Source organism: Phocoena phocoena, chromosome 12, assembly GCF_963924675.1.
Source record: "Phocoena phocoena chromosome 12, mPhoPho1.1, whole genome shotgun sequence".
Taxonomy (NCBI): domain Eukaryota; kingdom Metazoa; phylum Chordata; class Mammalia; order Artiodactyla; family Phocoenidae; genus Phocoena; species Phocoena phocoena.
The window spans coordinates 5,443,152-5,460,012 of NC_089230.1; the positions used below are offsets into that span (position 1 = coordinate 5,443,152).

The window sequence follows — 16,861 nt, forward strand, 5'->3', positions numbered from 1 at the left end:
TGAAACACTACTCTATAATTTTGAATATCATATTAACAAAAAGTTTTTGAAAATTTAATACTCAGTATGGAAACAGGTCTGGGAAAAGAGGCACTCTCCTAGGTACCATATTGTAAACCATCACAATCGTTCTATAGCAACATGCATGCAACACTTGACCCAGCAATTTTACTTCTGGGCATTTAGTCAAAGCAAGTATGCAGCTGTGCAGAAAGAGTTATAGGATAGGATGTATCAATAGTATTACTTATAATTAGAAACCATCTAAATGTTCCCTCAAACACTGGCTTATTTAAGTAAAATCTGGTATACCTATACAATGGAAAATTATAGCTATTAAAGTCATATAATAGAAAATATTTTTAAAATAGGAAAATGTTTATAAGATACAGGTGAGTAAAGCAGAAGGTTATAAAGTGTATATTCACTCTGCTCTCATTTTGAAAATAGAATGTAAACACAGTAAATACTGGAGATTTATAAGCTCAGATACAATAGAGACTATCTTATCCACTGGCATATATAGACACTGGATCTTATTCTATTAAAAAATACCTTTTTTTTACACTGATTTTTTAAAAAAATCAATGTACCTTCCATATTTCCCTAAAATATTACTGTTCATGATTATAATTTATATGTTTTAATGTAGCAGAATTCTGGCCCTGTCTCCTTATTCTTTCTCAATATTTTCTTGATTATTCTCAACTATTTACATTTTGAGAGAAAATTTAGAATACTTTAGTCAGGTTAAAAAGTATGCTTGGCACTTTGATAAAATTTCCAATAAATTTAGAGAGTAATTTGGAGGAAATGGCCATCTTTCCAGTTAGGAACATGTATCTCTTCAACTGTTCTTGTTTTTTATTAAACTCCTCGGAAAAGCTTTATAGTATTTTTCAAGTAGATTCTGTATACTTTTGTTAGGTTTACTAGTGTTTGAATCGTTTTTATTCATCTTGGTATCTTAAATGATATATTTTTCAATTTACTGTGTAAAATATATATAATATAAAATGTTATTTAACCATTTTTAAGTGTACAATTCAGTGGCATTAGTTACATTCACTGTATTGTACTATTATCACCACTATTTCCAAAATTTTCCATCACACAAAACAGAAACTCTATACCTCTTTAAAAAAACCCTCCCCACTCACTTCCCCTTGAGCCCTTGGTAACCTACAATCTACATTCTGTTTCTATGAATTTGCCTATTATAGATGTCTTAAAGTATTTTAAGTATTATTTTTTCTGATGTTGAAATATTTAATTAATAATTGAGATTGCTGCACCCAGTATCATGTTAGTCGAATTAGACTGAAATGAACATAAATTTTGCTAGTCAAGGGGCACTAACCGTACACATTTTTAGTTTTCTGAATATAATGAATTCAAAATATGTTTTCAGACCAAATTTAGGTTTCAAAATTGTAGAAATTATTCTCCTTCCAAAACAGAACTCAATTGCTATACAAATAAATATGACGTGGCCTAAGTTCTCAATTAAAGTATCAGAGACTTAGCTTAGCTATTATGTACATGGAGTAAGCCTATCATAATTGTTACCAGTTTTCTTCAATCCATTGTTCCCCAATGAGCGTTATATTAAAAAAGCATCATTTTTCTCTCATTTCATACAGAAAGGAATTATCTTTATGCAAAATTCAGACTTTTCCATCAGAGCTTTGTTATTACGAGTGGTTAACTTTTTCTGTTTTTTGATAGACAAGAATATATTCTGACTTTAGGACCATAGAATGCAGCTTAGTATTCAGTGACAGTGTTTGGTCTTTCTTTCCACTGAACACTTAGTTTTAAAGATAGATACACAGGGCTTCCCTGGTGGCGCAGTGGTTGAGAGTCCGCCTGCCGATGCAGGGGACGCGGGTTCGTACCCCGGCCTGGGAGGATCCCACGTGCCGCGGAGCGGCTGGGCCCGTGAGTCATGGCCGCTGAGCCTACGCGTCCGGAGCCTGTGCTCCGCAACGGGAGAGGCCCACGTACGGCAAAAAAAAAAAAAAAAAAAAAAAAAAAAAAGATAGATACACAGTTAATATTATTTGCTTAAATAAATGACAGTATTCAGTTACCAAAATGGTCTCAACATTATAGTCAGCAGCATGATCTATTTAGCACTCACAACTTTCTAGACATACAGGAACCTGAAGAACAACGTCATTCAACACACGCTTCTTCAATCTTGTTGCAACCAAGGTTGGGCCTGTTTCTGCTCTCATACATACTGAAGCCTCTAAGAGTAACTGAGAGTAAACTTATCAGTACTCTGCTTTGTCAGAAAGCAGAGGAGGATTTGTCTCTTTGGAGCACCCTGCTCCCCTGTCCCTACACTACTGGCTCAGTTCAGCTTGAAGGAGTTGGGTGACAGATGGAATGATGAGCAAAGGAAGCAGTTAGCCAGCCTTGGTGCCATTCTCAAAGTAAAACCAAGTGACAATGTGCTGTGACAAGCAGGCACTGCTTCTAAAAATTGCGGTTATGTTTTTTCCTCTGGTTGAGAAAAGGTGTCTAAGTTTGCTCCAGCTTTAAGATAACAGAAGCAGTGGACTATGAAGAAGAATACAGTACACACAGGCTTTTCACGAAACAAGAAAGTTGAGAGCTGTGCTACAAAATAGAAGATGGGTAAATACATCACTTTCCAAAAAGGAGCTGCCCTTTCCTTCCCAAAGAAGGAATTTGAAAAACTACTCACTGCTAAGCTTGACATCAATACCTGGTAAAATTCTAGGACTGATTATTTAAGCAAGTGATTTGAGAGCTCCTAGGACAACAGCGTGATTTCTAGGAGCCAGAGTGAGCTTTTTGGAATGTCAGGCCAGGCTTACCTCATGCATTCTAACAAGTTTACTCATAAAAGAGATCACAAACAGACTACATTGCAAGGCATCTGGCAAGAACTCTCTTGTAGGCAAGATACAGAAATGGTTGAAGAGTTGGGCTTTTTCTTTTTTCCTTACTGTGTAAATAACTGAATTTCAGTAATATGCCTTGGTGGTTTGGTATCGACCTGCAGAGTCCTTACTGGAATACTGCAGTGGTCCATACTTGACCTAGTCCAGTTTCCATCTAACATTTTTATTGTAACTTGGATGAAAGTTATAAAATCCAAATCTATCGATTTTTTGATGACCCAAAGTTGGGAAGTCTGTAGAGACATGGCCATGAAGGTACACCAAGGAGGTAAAAATAATAATTTACTATTGTTACCACCTTGATTTGGCACTGTGCTAAACTTCCTACCTGTATGATCTGTCAGTCCTTACATAATGCCTGGGCAGTTGGCTTTATAATCCCCTGGGAAAGATGAAATAATTAATTTACCAAAACCACACAGCTAGTTAATGACCAGCTGTGGTCTGGTTTGCACGAGCCCAAGGCCTGTGCTCATATGGTAAGACCCCACTTCTTCCCAGCATCCCACCAAATCCTGGTGGACAACAGGGCCAGACTTGGAGCCTGCTCAGGAGGAATGCTGAGTGCTGCACAGTGAACACAGGTTCTAGCGTGGACTTTGAGCAAAACAGACACCTGTTGGGACCTGAGCTTAAGTGGTTTGCTCTTGGGGAACAAGTCATCCTGATGAAGCTGGGTTTCCTGGCATCTTCTGAAAAAGCAAGCAACACTCTGCAGTAGTGTTATTCCTTGACTAGAGTGCAGCTCTCATGTGGAAGGAGGAAGTTAACAATTGGAGATTTTAGCCTGGGTGTCCAAAATCTGTTGTCATAATCCAGACAGAGAACGATGATGATGGTGATGATAATGATGATAAAATTTATCACCCACTACATCCTCTGCTAAGAGCTTGAAATGTATTATCTCATTTAATCACTAAACTAACCATAAGTTGGGTGCCATTCTCACCTCAGTTTTATAGATTGAGCCCCAAAGTGATTAACTTGTCTGATAGCTGGTATGTGGCAGAGTTAGAATTTTGACCAGATAGTCTGACTTCACAGCCCTTGTTCTGAATTACCACACTATACAGGAAGAGTGATAGAATTTGCTTCTTTATTTGAGAATGGGAAAGGGACAGCCAATATGTGGTGAACTCAGTTTGAAAATGCAATAATGCTATTGTTAGCTTTTTCCCTCTTTTATTCTATTGTGTTTTTCTGGCATGGACAGCTGTAATCTCCATTCTCATTGTTTTTATTTTGGATCACTCTGAGTCTTTTTCCCTATTCATACAGGGACAGGCCTGATTTTTATTCACCTTCACAGGTCCAGAAGGAATTTTTCCTCTGGCAAGTGACCGGGTAACTGTTTAAATACTTCTGAGAATGTCTAGTCTCTGCCTCAGATTGCTATCATCTTGCATCCACTAACACATTATTTATGTATAGGACATCATGTAGAGGGATACCAGTCTTTATATTATGGCTTTCTTTTTTAGGGAATTAAAGGCAGTAGGCAATTGACAGATCGAGTGTGAGAGCAATGGACAGAGAGGAAAGGAGAAAGCAGCCTCTATCAGGCAGCTGGTTTTTACAGCCCCACCTGGCTATGACTGCTCATATTCAACATGACACTTATTAAGAACCGGCTTATCACCTGACCTGGGCATCTCTACACGACCTCCCTTACTGATCACAACAGCTATCTGGGGTATGTATTAATTCCCTTGTTTTGGAGATGAGGACTAATCTCCCAAACTCAAGGAGATGGACTCATTTATAGAAGATGGTAGAGCCAGCACTAGAACCCAGAAACCAGCTCCATGGCTTCTCCAGTGGCCACACTAATCGTGAGAGGACAGAGAAACATGGTCTTTAGCACCACCTACTGAAGCTTCCTCAGAAAATGGATGTTTCAAGCTTTAAGATTCCAGATTCCATTGACCTCAATAGCTATGAATTCTCATTTGGGAATATCAATTGGTCAGTAGGGGTAAAGTTTGCTGTAGTAATAGACTAAGCCTAAAATCTAAGTGGCTTCACACAGAAAAGGACCATTTCTCATTCATAGTAGATACCCAGTTCACGTCAACATGGGGGTGAGGAGGAGAGAGGACTGTGCCCCGGCTCTGAAATGCTTCGTCTGAAGGGAACGCACATCTCGTTTCTTCCATTCACAGCCTGTCGGCAGAGTTAGTCCCATGGTCCGCATAACTGCATAACTGAGAAATGCTAAGGAGGCGATAGATGTTTGGTGTGCAGTAAACGTCTCTGCTATAGAATTCACTGTGTTTTGAGAAGCTACCTCTTTTCACGTCCACTAACCTGTACTATGGGTAGGTTACATGATCTGGGTTAATTGGGTCAGTGTGTTCCATCCCCCTTGGCGATAGTTCTAAGCTGGTACATGTGGTACAATCACAGTGCACCTCTGACTTTTATTTTTTCTGGAGATTAAAGGAAAATGGCACTTGTTCTTTTCTACAGGTATAAATTAGTAAGCGTGTAGTTCCAGGATTAGAGCACCCTGAGGCCAAAAAGGGAGCCAGCTTTAAGATGACCATGCATAAAACAGAACAAGAGTGACATTGGCAAGCCACCAGATTAAATCAAGCCTGAAATGAGACCCTGCATTGTTCAGTTATGTGAATTATTAAGCAAACCTAATTCTTTATGAAGCTTTGAATTAGTTTTCTTTTTCTGTCTTGTAACCAAAATAATCCTAAGTAATACACGAATTTTTTCCATATTTTTAGAACAAATAATATATTTTCTTCTTAAATTAAAAATTATTACTTTTTAACACCTTTAAAATAATTTACCTGGGAAATTTCAAGTGATATAAGTAAAATTATTAGATCATAAATAATAATGCAGTTCAATTGGACTTGTTCCCTTCTAATTAAATAGAATTCTCAGAACAATTTTTGTAACGTGATACAGATTCACATGTTTTATTCTTACTTGGTATATTTTTTTCCACTGGGTGTTCTTTAAAAATACCGTTTTGCTTTTGAAAATGGTATTGTTTAAATTGCTTCAGCTGTGTCTGTGCATGTTTGTCCTTTATAGCTGGGTGACCTCAACTCATTAGAGCTCTCCTGATGAGGCCACTGTTTTATGACCTATTTGTAGGTCAGTGATATTTTTGTAATTCTTTAGCCAGGTCACCTTGCCTCCTAGTACACCATCTCACAAATGTATGTTACTGCTCATAAACAAAAAGAGTCACACCAGAGAATGTAGATGAATAAACAGTTACTCTCACTACTTAAATAATTTCTCCAATAAGTGGAAAGCATTATATCATTATACGCTTTATTTGCTGTTTCATATTAGAGATTCTTACAAGGTAGTTTTTATGTAACATGCAGTACAGTGGCAAGCCTAAATGGCCGCTTCACACTTCCGACACCTATACAAATTTCAGTATGGATAGCAGCTATGTACCTGATTAAATAGATTATGCAAATATTTTGATGCATCTACTGTGTACTAGCCAGTACATTAGATGCTGTGGGGACATATCACTTTCTAACATTATATTCTAAGTGACGTAAGAGAGAAAAATTCAAAGTTCTGTGGGAATAGGAAGGCAGAGTGGGGAGAGGACTGGAGTTGAGGGTAGGGAGGGAGAGGGCAATCAGAAGAGGCTCTCCAGGACAATTCCTATTGGAAGTGGGTTTTGAAGCTTCCTTAACGTTTAGGCATTTGAGGATGTGTGGGAATGGGTATGCCCCGAAGAGCAAAGATAGACAAGGGCAAGACAAGTTCTATAGCACAATCGGTTTGGCTACAGCATTGGGTCCATGAGGGGAAAGAGTAAGATATTAAGTCAGAAACATAATTTGCAGCCAGATATTTAATGGGAATCCTTGAATGCCATGCCAAAGAATGGAAAGTAGGCAGAAGCTGGATGGGAGTCTGTCCTTGCAAGATGGAAGTGTACTAGGTAAGATTTTGAGTTGAAAACTTTTTGCCTCCAAAAACTAAGGTGTGTGGCCTGAGGCAGAAGGAGGTAGAAGGTATATTTAATTGAGGTATCAGAGAACAGAGTTTTGGGCTGGCAGAGTATGTAAAAAATTAGAGGGGGGGATCCTGGAAGGTAGAGACCCACAGATGAGGTAAACAAAAAACCTGCAAGGAAACTACCTTAGCTGATCTCTAAGGATTACACACATGAGAGAGATCTCAGTAGGCCCAGATGATAAGCAGAGGCTGGAAGGTAAAAGAACTGAAGATGAAAGAACTTAGCCTCCTGCTCACCACAGGGGAGACAAAGTTTAGAGTTTGTGTTTAGCAGGTTAACTATCCATTAGAATTAGAACTGACACTCTTCAAAAGAATATAACAGAATCCAGAGACCCTGTGATATATTAGTCATAATGTCCATGGTAGGATTATACATTCTGGCCCCTAAGCAACTATAGTTAACAGAACACCCCACCTCCCCCATTAACCTGCAATAGGTGTGTAGCAGATATGAGAAACAGAACTTTTTAAAGTCACTATTGTTTTAAGCTTTTGATTTTGGAGATTGGCTGTTCTTTCAATATAACCTAGCCTGCTCTGATTGAAAAAAATTCCTTTTACCATATTAAGAGAACTCCCTTCTATCCTTAGTTTGTTTTAAAAATAGAAATGGGTGTTGAATTTTATCAAATGCTTTTTCCCATCATTTGAGATGATCACCTGATTTTTAGCCCTTAATACACAAATGTAAATGGCATTATCTGATTTTTCTAATGTTAAGCCAATCTTATCTTCCTGAAATAAAACGAACTTTGTCATGAGAAATTATCATTTTTATATATCAATGGATTCAGTTTGCTAGTAATTTTGTTCAGAAATTTTTCATTGATATTCATGAATGAGATTGTCCTGGAAGATTCCTTCTTGTAATTTCTTGTAATGTCCTTGTTGGTATCAAGTTTATGTTGCACCATAAAATGAGTTGCAGTCTATATTCTCTATTTTCATTGTCTGAGAAAATCTGTGCAAGATTTACATTATTTTTTCCCTAAGTCTAACCAGTGAGGCTATGTGAGCCTTGAGTTATCTCTGTATGAGGAATTTTAATTACTAACTTAATTTCTTCACTTGCTATACTACTGTTTGTACTTTAACTTATTTTCTATTTCTCTGGTGTCAATTTTGTACATTATATATTCCGAAAATTTGACCATTTCATTGAAATTTCAAAGTTTTAGGGATAAAGTTGTTTATAATATCCTATCAAGATATCCTATCAATGTCTGTAGGGTCTGTAGAACATTTCCTTTTCCATTTCTGATATTGGTTATTTTTGCCTTTCATTTTTTTCATTTTTTATTTATAAGCTTTTACAAATGTTTATCAATTTTATTAATCATTAAGAAACCAAACAACATTTGGTTTTTGATGCTCTCATTTGCATGGTTGTTCTCTATTTTTATTTTATTTTGCTTTTATACTAATAATTTATTCTTCCTTTGACTTTCTTTTACTGTTCTTCCTGTCATTTATTGAGATGGATACTTCATTTACTATTTTTCCCTTTTTTTCTTTTTGATACCATGTTTAAGGCTACATATTTTCCTCTAAACACTGCTTTACATGTCATATGTGATAAATATTTTAAGGTAATTTTTTGTAATATTTTAATGTAATATATTTGGTAAGTTTTTAATATGTAATTTATGTGATATTTTCATTATTGTGCAGTTAAAATACTTCATAATTTCATTAGAATTTCTTATTTGACCCATGAGGTATGTAAACGTATATGTCAATTCCAAAATATATGGGAATGTTTTAGTCATTGCTTTAAAAAATTGATTTCTAACATAAATTGCATCTTAGTTGCACAATATACTTTGTATGAATTCCATGCTTTGGTATTTTTTGAGACTTGTTTTATGGCCTAGGATATGGTTAATTTTTGTAAATATTCTATGTGTGCCTAAAAAAAGTCATTTGCAGTGATAGATGCAGCCCTAAATTTTGTAAAGAAGAGAAGAAGCTCAGGAGATCCAGATATGATTCAAATCTTGATTCTACCATTTGGCAACTGTATGACATGGATGTTTTTCTTAAATTTTACATGCCTCAGTTTTGTCACCTGTGAAATGAGGATTATAGTAGCTGGATTGAATAATATGATTCCAGGAAAGCGCCTAGCCTGCTGAAAGCTTCCAAGACATATGGTGGTTTCCTTGCTTTTGTAGTGTAAAACTTTAGCATAATTTTCTGTCTTTGACCTCACAAATTATGAAAGAGAAAATAATATATAAATTATTTGAAGAACATGATAGAATAAATATATATTAAGATCTATATCATAGACAGGATTCACTTTCTTTTCAGCCTCCATGATGACAATAACTGAGCAGTCCTATAGCCTAATAAGAACCTCAGTAAATTTCCAAAAAAATGTAAATAGAGGAGAAGCTACATTCTTTTGCCACAGAGCAATAAATATAAATAAAATGATCATGAAAACAAAATCTCTAAATATTTGTAAATTTTAATGTATTATTTTGTTCAAATGAATCATCAAAACTATAAATACAAACTATAATATAGTGACAAGGAGAAACATACATATAAAAATAAATAGAATTAATTCAAAATTGCACACAGAAGCAAAGTCATAGCTTTACATGCTGTGATTACCAAAAGAGAAACAATAAAAATAAAAGTAAAAGTATGCTTTTAATGTAAAATGATACAAAAGCAAAACAAACAAAAATCTTAAGGAAAACAGATAAACCAACTGCCTTGAAGAAGATGTGATATATATATACATGTGTCTATACAATATATATACACACAGTATATATATATACACACACACACACAGAATGGAATATTACTCAGCCATAAAAAGAATAAAATTCTGCCATTTGCAACAACATGAATGGACATAGATGGTATTATGCTTAGTGAAATAAGCCAGCAAAAACATACTGTATGTTATCACTTATACATGGAATCTAAAAAATAAAACAAAAGAATGAATGTAACAAAACAGAAACAGACTCACAGATATAGAGGACAAACTAGTGGCTACCAATGGGGAGAGTGAAGGGGGAGGGGCGAGAAAAAGGTATTGGATTAAGAGGTACAAACTACTATGTATAAAATAAATAGGCTACAAGGATATAATGTACAGCACAGGGAGTATAGCCAATCTTTTATAACAACTTGAAATAGAGTATAATCTATAAAAATATTGAATCATTATGTTGTACACCTGAAACTAATACAATATTGCAGATCAACTATACTTCAATAAAAAAATAAAAAATTTATAAACCACAAAGTTGAATAGAAACAAGGTGAGACTTTTAAAAAATATTAAACATAAAATACAGAAACCACTGGCTGACAATAAATTAGAGAGAAATTATAAATGCATAATATTATTCCCATTTTATAGATCAGGCAACAGTGTAACATGGAGTAAAGCAACTTGCCTCAGATCACGTGGCAACTAAACAGTGCAGCCAGGATTAGAAGGTGAGCAGTCTGATTCCATAGTCTATGCTCACAACTAGTACACTATCCTGTTGATCTATATGCAGGATTGGGAAAGTCTTAAAATCTAGTAAAGAGGAAGGTAATTGTTACTGAATGAGGGAAGGAAGGATATAATGAGTCAGAAAGCAAAAAGCAAATACACAAACACCCAAATCCTACAAATCTATAGTAAATATTCATGGAGAGATAAGAGAATGAGCATAATGTGTTCATAAAAGAAGGGAACAAAATACTATTTTAAAAGAACAATGAGATTAAAATAAAATTATGATAATTAACAAATTATTCAATCATATTTTTGGAATATAATGTCAAGGAAATTTCCCAGGAAGTAGAACTAAGACAGAGTTGGATGATATGAGCAAAAGGATAAGAAATTCGAGAAACAGCCCACAGGGTGCAATATATTAGTAGCAGGAATTACAGACAGAGAAGTTAGAGAAAATAGAGGGAGAACATTATTAAAGGAATAATGCATGAAAAGTTTCTAGTGCTGGAAGACATATGTCTCTAAATTGAAATTTTCCAGGACAATGAATGAAAACACAGCCACATCAAAGCATATCAACATGAAATTTCATATTACCAGTGATAAAGAGAAGAACGAGAAAGTTTTCAGAAACTGGGGGAAACAAGCCACAGGCAAATGGCTGGAAACTCAAGTGGCATCAAGATTTTCTAAGCAATGTAAGAACCTGGGAGGCAGCAGAGACATGACCTCAAAATTCTGGATGAAAATGATTTTCAGTGGAGCCAAACTAATAAACAGTGTGATGGTAGAATTTTCAGATAAGCAAGGCCCGAAAAATATACCTTTCATGTACTTACAAGAAACTACTGGAAGATGTGCACTTTAAAAATGAGGAAAATAGGACAAACAGCAAAGGAAAAAAAAGAGGTCAAACATGAAAGAGGAGTAAGGAGAAGTAGCAGAAAGAGGGAGGGTGCAAGGGGTATCTCCAGGAAAAGAAAGAAAATTGATGAGTTGTCCAATGCTCTGAACATCTGGAAAATAATATTCATTTGCTAGATCCTGAAATATTTGAAAAGAAATAGTAAGTATATACGAAACAAGCAAACAAAATGAGAGGCAATTTTCAATGCTAAGAAAAACAAGTTGCCTAAGAAAGAAATGCAATCATAGTAATTGTGTGATTTGCAGTGAACAGTATTTATGTCATCACAATAGTGTAAAAACTCATTATTGATTTATCCAAAACTGTATATAACTATATTGGAAGGGTGGAGTGGGAAAGAAGGCAAGTTTGGGTAAGAGAGCCAGATTCTGACCATTTCTCGGTGACTGGCAGCTCTCATCAGAACCATATTGTTGGGAACAATCAGTGGGAACAACCTCTCAAAGAAGTTTCCACACCAAAGCTTTTTTCTTGTGATTAGTGATTATTTCTCCCATTTATTTGTGATCATCACAGATAATTTAGTTTTCCTTTTGTCATCTCATTAGTTTTCTTTTTTTTTTTGCAATCTCCCTTGTCTTTTTTTTTTTTAACATTGTTTCCTTATTGACAGTGTTTCAGTTCTCTTTCCCTAGTACTTCATCTGATATACCACCTATTTTAATCTATTAATGGTTACTTTTAAGGCCTAAAAACTGAACCTTACATTTCTCTAATTAGTCACATTATGAATGAAGCAATGTCTCTGGGTTTATTACATGTAAGAGAAATGATCATTCATCTATTTTCCACCAGCTCATTCCCCACCTTGCTCTCATGCCCAGGATCTTGTGGGAGGGTCTGAGGAGACCCAGCCTAATCTTGGCCTGGTCACCCTTGTCCTGACCTTGCAGCAGCAGCATTAACTGGGGGTTTCTTAGAAATGCAGCATCTCAGGTCACTTCATATCTACTGATGTGGAACCTACATTTTACTGGGGTCTGGAGATGATTTGTGTGCACAGTGAAGTTTGGGAATTGGTGCTTTAGACAGCAGGCTGTCCCCTTGGGTTGGTAAAGACTATATGTAGATTTGAGGCCTCAAGGTCAGGCAGTGGAGGAAGGACCAGCATCTTATTGTCTCTCAATCAAGAGGTTTACTCTTCTTCTAGAGGCAAAAAAGATCAGTATAGCAGCTGATTGTTGTTCTAAAACATGATGTCATGGTTTGCACTGCGCAAAGGGTCATGACAATAACATCTTTATTGTGGACATTTTTATCAATATAAATTGATCCTCTTTACACACATAAAACTTCTTTTCATTAAATTCTACTTTTCTAAAATTGAATAATTACTCCTGCCTTCTTTTTGTTCATTTTCCCCAATATAGCTTTTATTTTTTAAATGTTTAAGTATTATTTTGTTTTTATATATAGAGAGAGAGTTTATATTCAGATTTTGTTTTTCACAAACCAATTTGAAAGTTAATTTTCATAGTTGATATATTTGATTTCACATTTTCACCTTATTTTGAGCTTTTGGCTCAGCACTTCCTTGCTGCCTATTCAGTTTCATTCTTTTAATATATAGACTCTGTTTTAAATACTTTTATCTTCTCCGTTGACTTTGAAGGTTTATATCCAATTTCTCGGAATTACTTTTGCCACATTACTGCAAAATGATCCTTTGACATTTCTTGCAGTTTTGAAACTCTTTTCCATCAACTATTTACACTTAACTCTAGATTTAGTGGCTCTTAATGCAACTTGCTTTTCAAACTACGACATCCTCATTTTGGGGTTCTTATCTTGGCCTTACTCTGAGAGTTGGAGCACATCCACAGTAACCCTTTGTACGAAGGGCAGGTGGGCATTATGCTCACTGGGTCTGTGAGTCTTTTCTTTTTCTTCTCCTTCTCCTCCTTCTCTTTCTTCTCCTCCTTCCTTCTTCTTTTTTTAAACCAATTTTCATTCAGTTTATTACGTCATGTCTTGCTACTCATATGACAGGGATGAAATGTGCATACGGTGATTCTCCTCCAATTCTCATTGCTGTCTGGAATTTACTCTTACAAAAAGTGTCTTAGCCCCAGTTATTTTTATTTCTTGGTGTGTACCACTTTTTTCCCTGTCCAGATGTTTTTCCTTGTAATGAGCATTTTCTACCTGCAAAATAAGGGATATTTTTCATGTCTGAAAATTTCTTTCAATTCCTTCTGCCATTACCATTTCTATTCCTGTTGTTTTGATGATTCCTCTTGGGAGTCCCTATAACTTTTAGCTCCTGCTTGTGTCCTATGTTCTCCATTTTATAGTCCTTCCTCACCTTCTTTTTTATTCTTGTCTTTTCTGAGGGAGATGGGCTACATTTACAATTCCAGGTTGTGCAGTTGATTGTCCTCTGTGCCTCTGGGGGGACATTAATCCTACTCTGACATTTTTAGTTTCCCTTTTCTCAGTCAGCACTGGCTTATTTTCATGTGAATCTGGTCTCCTCTTGTAACTTTCCGCTTCTGTTTCATAGAGGCTGTATCTTCCTGAATGCTGAGGATGTCAAACACGTTTCTACAAGTTTCTTCTGGATCCTATGCCAAACGTTGTTGAGGTACAGTTTTCTTCTGACTATTCATGATATTTTCTCCCGCGTGTAGCAACTTGCTTTGAATGGCCCCGTGTGGCTGGGTTATTGTTATTGTTCTCGCTTTTATGGAGGAGAGAGAGCGCTAAACCCAGAGTCTACAGGTTGCTCTTGGCACCTCCTATCCTCCCGGCTGCTATGGGAATCCCCTTCTGCTTTCGATAGGCAAAGCTTCCAGTGACTTCTTCCTGGGATTGCTCTGCTGGATTTTGATAGATCTGTGTTCTCCTCACTGGATGTCTCACCGGACAGAAGTCTAAAATCCACAGTTTGGATTGCTCACATGGTCCCTCTCATCTCATCCTCACCTACAACGTTTTGCTGTTGCTCTCAGCAATCAATACTTCATTGCCAACGCTGACTACTTCACACCGGGATTCTTTTGCAGTTTCTGACCCAGAATAACTCAAGAAGGTGTAAATAAGAAAGTGGGAGAGGAAGAGGAGGACCTGTAGTGATGCCATAAAGCAACAGAAATGGAACAATGTGTTAAATGTGCACTGTTCCCGTTATTACTCGATGACCCCACTTGGGGTCTTGAGCCAAGGAGAGAAGCAGAGAGTAAAGGGTCTTCTTATCTCTTTTTATGTTAGAAATCGTAGAACCACTGAATGTGTCCATTTCTCATTCCAGTATTATCAACCTTCCATTTAGTTGAAATAAACCCCAGATTCCAGAAATAGATAGGCAGGTAATCCCATTCACAGTTCCACAGGGAGTTTATATATTTTGCTTTGCCTTCAGAGATATTAATTATCGATGAATTAGAATTCAAGAAAAGATGTTAAAGAACTGCTAGCTGGTGATGGTGAGGTTAACTTTTGCCCCTGGAATGAGCCAAAATTTTACTAATAGTACCTTTTGAAAATAAGGTACACACAGCTGTTATATGTTATGCCAATTATGTGTATCAGTCCGCTTCTGGATCAACTAGCTTCCTTCCAGAATTCCACCTGAAAAATGCAGTTTACGTATGTAATACTTTTCACACTGTGCTGGAACCGCGCATTACCTTGCATAGTTAATCACTATTCTTTGCTGAGTAAAGTTTGGCTTTCAGCGATGTAGACAGAGTGAGAAGAAGCAAGCTGAGTTAGAAGATTCAGGATCAGTATATAATAGCAGAAGCCCAGGAAGGCAAACTAGGATATCTACCAAGAGAAACTCTCATTGCTTCTGGAACTGTAAATGATCAAATTCATACATAGTTACTATTCCCTGACAGATCATGTTTACTGAGTTCTTAATGTTTTCACTCATCAGCAAATGACCTCTAGGATGTGTCCTTAGAACACAACACTTCTCTCTTAACTCATTTAAGTATCTTCAAAATACTTAAATCAAATAAAATTGAAAATCAATCCACCTTGGCCTACAATACTCTAATTTGGACTGTTTTAATTGTAAGTGGTATAATCAAAATATTTCTTAGAAGTTCTCTTTCTGCCCTTCAGTGTTTTCAGTGGGGCTATGAGGGAGAGACTCCTGAGAAGGCAGGGATCCCAAAATGAACAGTTTATTGTAAAGAAAAGAACAGACTTCCGGTATTGCTGCTGTTCGGATGGGTGCTGGAGAAAAGGATACTGTGCTCTCCAGATAGTTCCCGGGGAGAATGTTCTGGCCTTTTTTGTTTATCGATAAAACTTGTGCATCATCTTTAGAAAATGTAGCATTTTTACTAGAATTTAACATATTCAAAAATTATGACTTGTTAGGAAGAATAAGTCACATTTGGAAAAGGTTTTAATATAACTCAGTATTATATATCCTTCCTGAAGGCCTTTGAAGATTAGCGCTTCACTCAGCTGATGCATGAAGGGAAAGGAAAATTGGTTTTTAATAAAGTCGCTTTTGAAGAGTCGTTTTTCTTTCCACATTGCTTTTCACAGCAGGTATCACTGTCCTCTTGTTTGGTTTCACTTTCTATGTCTTGGTGGAAATTGGAAGCGGTCAGTTACATATCTCTTACAGAAATCTCAAAGACATGAGAGCAAATTTTAAAGTTGACTCAATTTACATAGTGACGGAAGAACTGCCAAAATTCTAGAACTCTAATGACACTTAATTCGAATCAATAAACTAGGGACCACTGATCAGATTAAGTAATCCAGACTGTGGGAAATGACCCAATGTTGAACTATTTTGTTCTTGTTTTGGCCAAACCATATGGCAACACTACCTCTGAGACAGTGAGGATGGGGTTCCCCTGTATCCTAGGAGACTAGGCAGGTGTACCGTCAATCATCCTGGGCAGCGGTCCATCCTGGAGTTGGGAGTGAGTGGAACTCGGGGTGGGGAAGCAGGGACCTGCTCATTCCTCTGAAGCCATGGGGTGTTTGGGCCCCGAACCAGTGGGTAAAATGCCTGGGGCAGCTCTGGCTGGGAAAGGGTGGGATTTCCTCTGCCCATGACCTGCTCAGAGGTACCAACCTCTGCTTTTCAATCACCAGCAGTGACAAAAGCTGAAGCAGCAGCAACAGTGCAGGTCGGCAACTCTGGTGCAGGCAGAGTCTGGGGGCTTAAGGGGATAGCAGAGGGGGCCAGTCCTGGCCATTTGGACTTGAGAAGAGGCCGGAACCCCCTCCTGGAATCTTGTCACTGTAGGGTGGCTCTATTTCAAGGGCTGTCAGCAGGATGGCAGCTAGGTGAGGAGACTGGACTGGAAGTGGCTAAGGGTCTTGTCTGGGGGCCATGAGATGCCATTGCACTGGACAATGAAAATCTCATAAAACACTTTTATTTTTTTCTTAAAACCTGTTAATATGAGAATTTTCAAATACATATACAAAAGTAAAGAGAATGATGAACCCACATACCCATCACCCAACTTTAACAGTTATCAACATTTTGCCATACATCTTCATCTGTCCTTCACCTCAATTCTTCCT

At 36.8% G+C, this 16,861-nt stretch overlaps 1 protein-coding gene across 2 annotated transcripts in view; it reads right to left on the minus strand.

The window, feature by feature from the left end:
- The window catches only part of PACRG (parkin coregulated), a 515,599-nt gene that overhangs the window by 219,352 nt on the left and 279,386 nt on the right, over positions 1–16,861 (minus strand). The window lies entirely within an intron of this gene.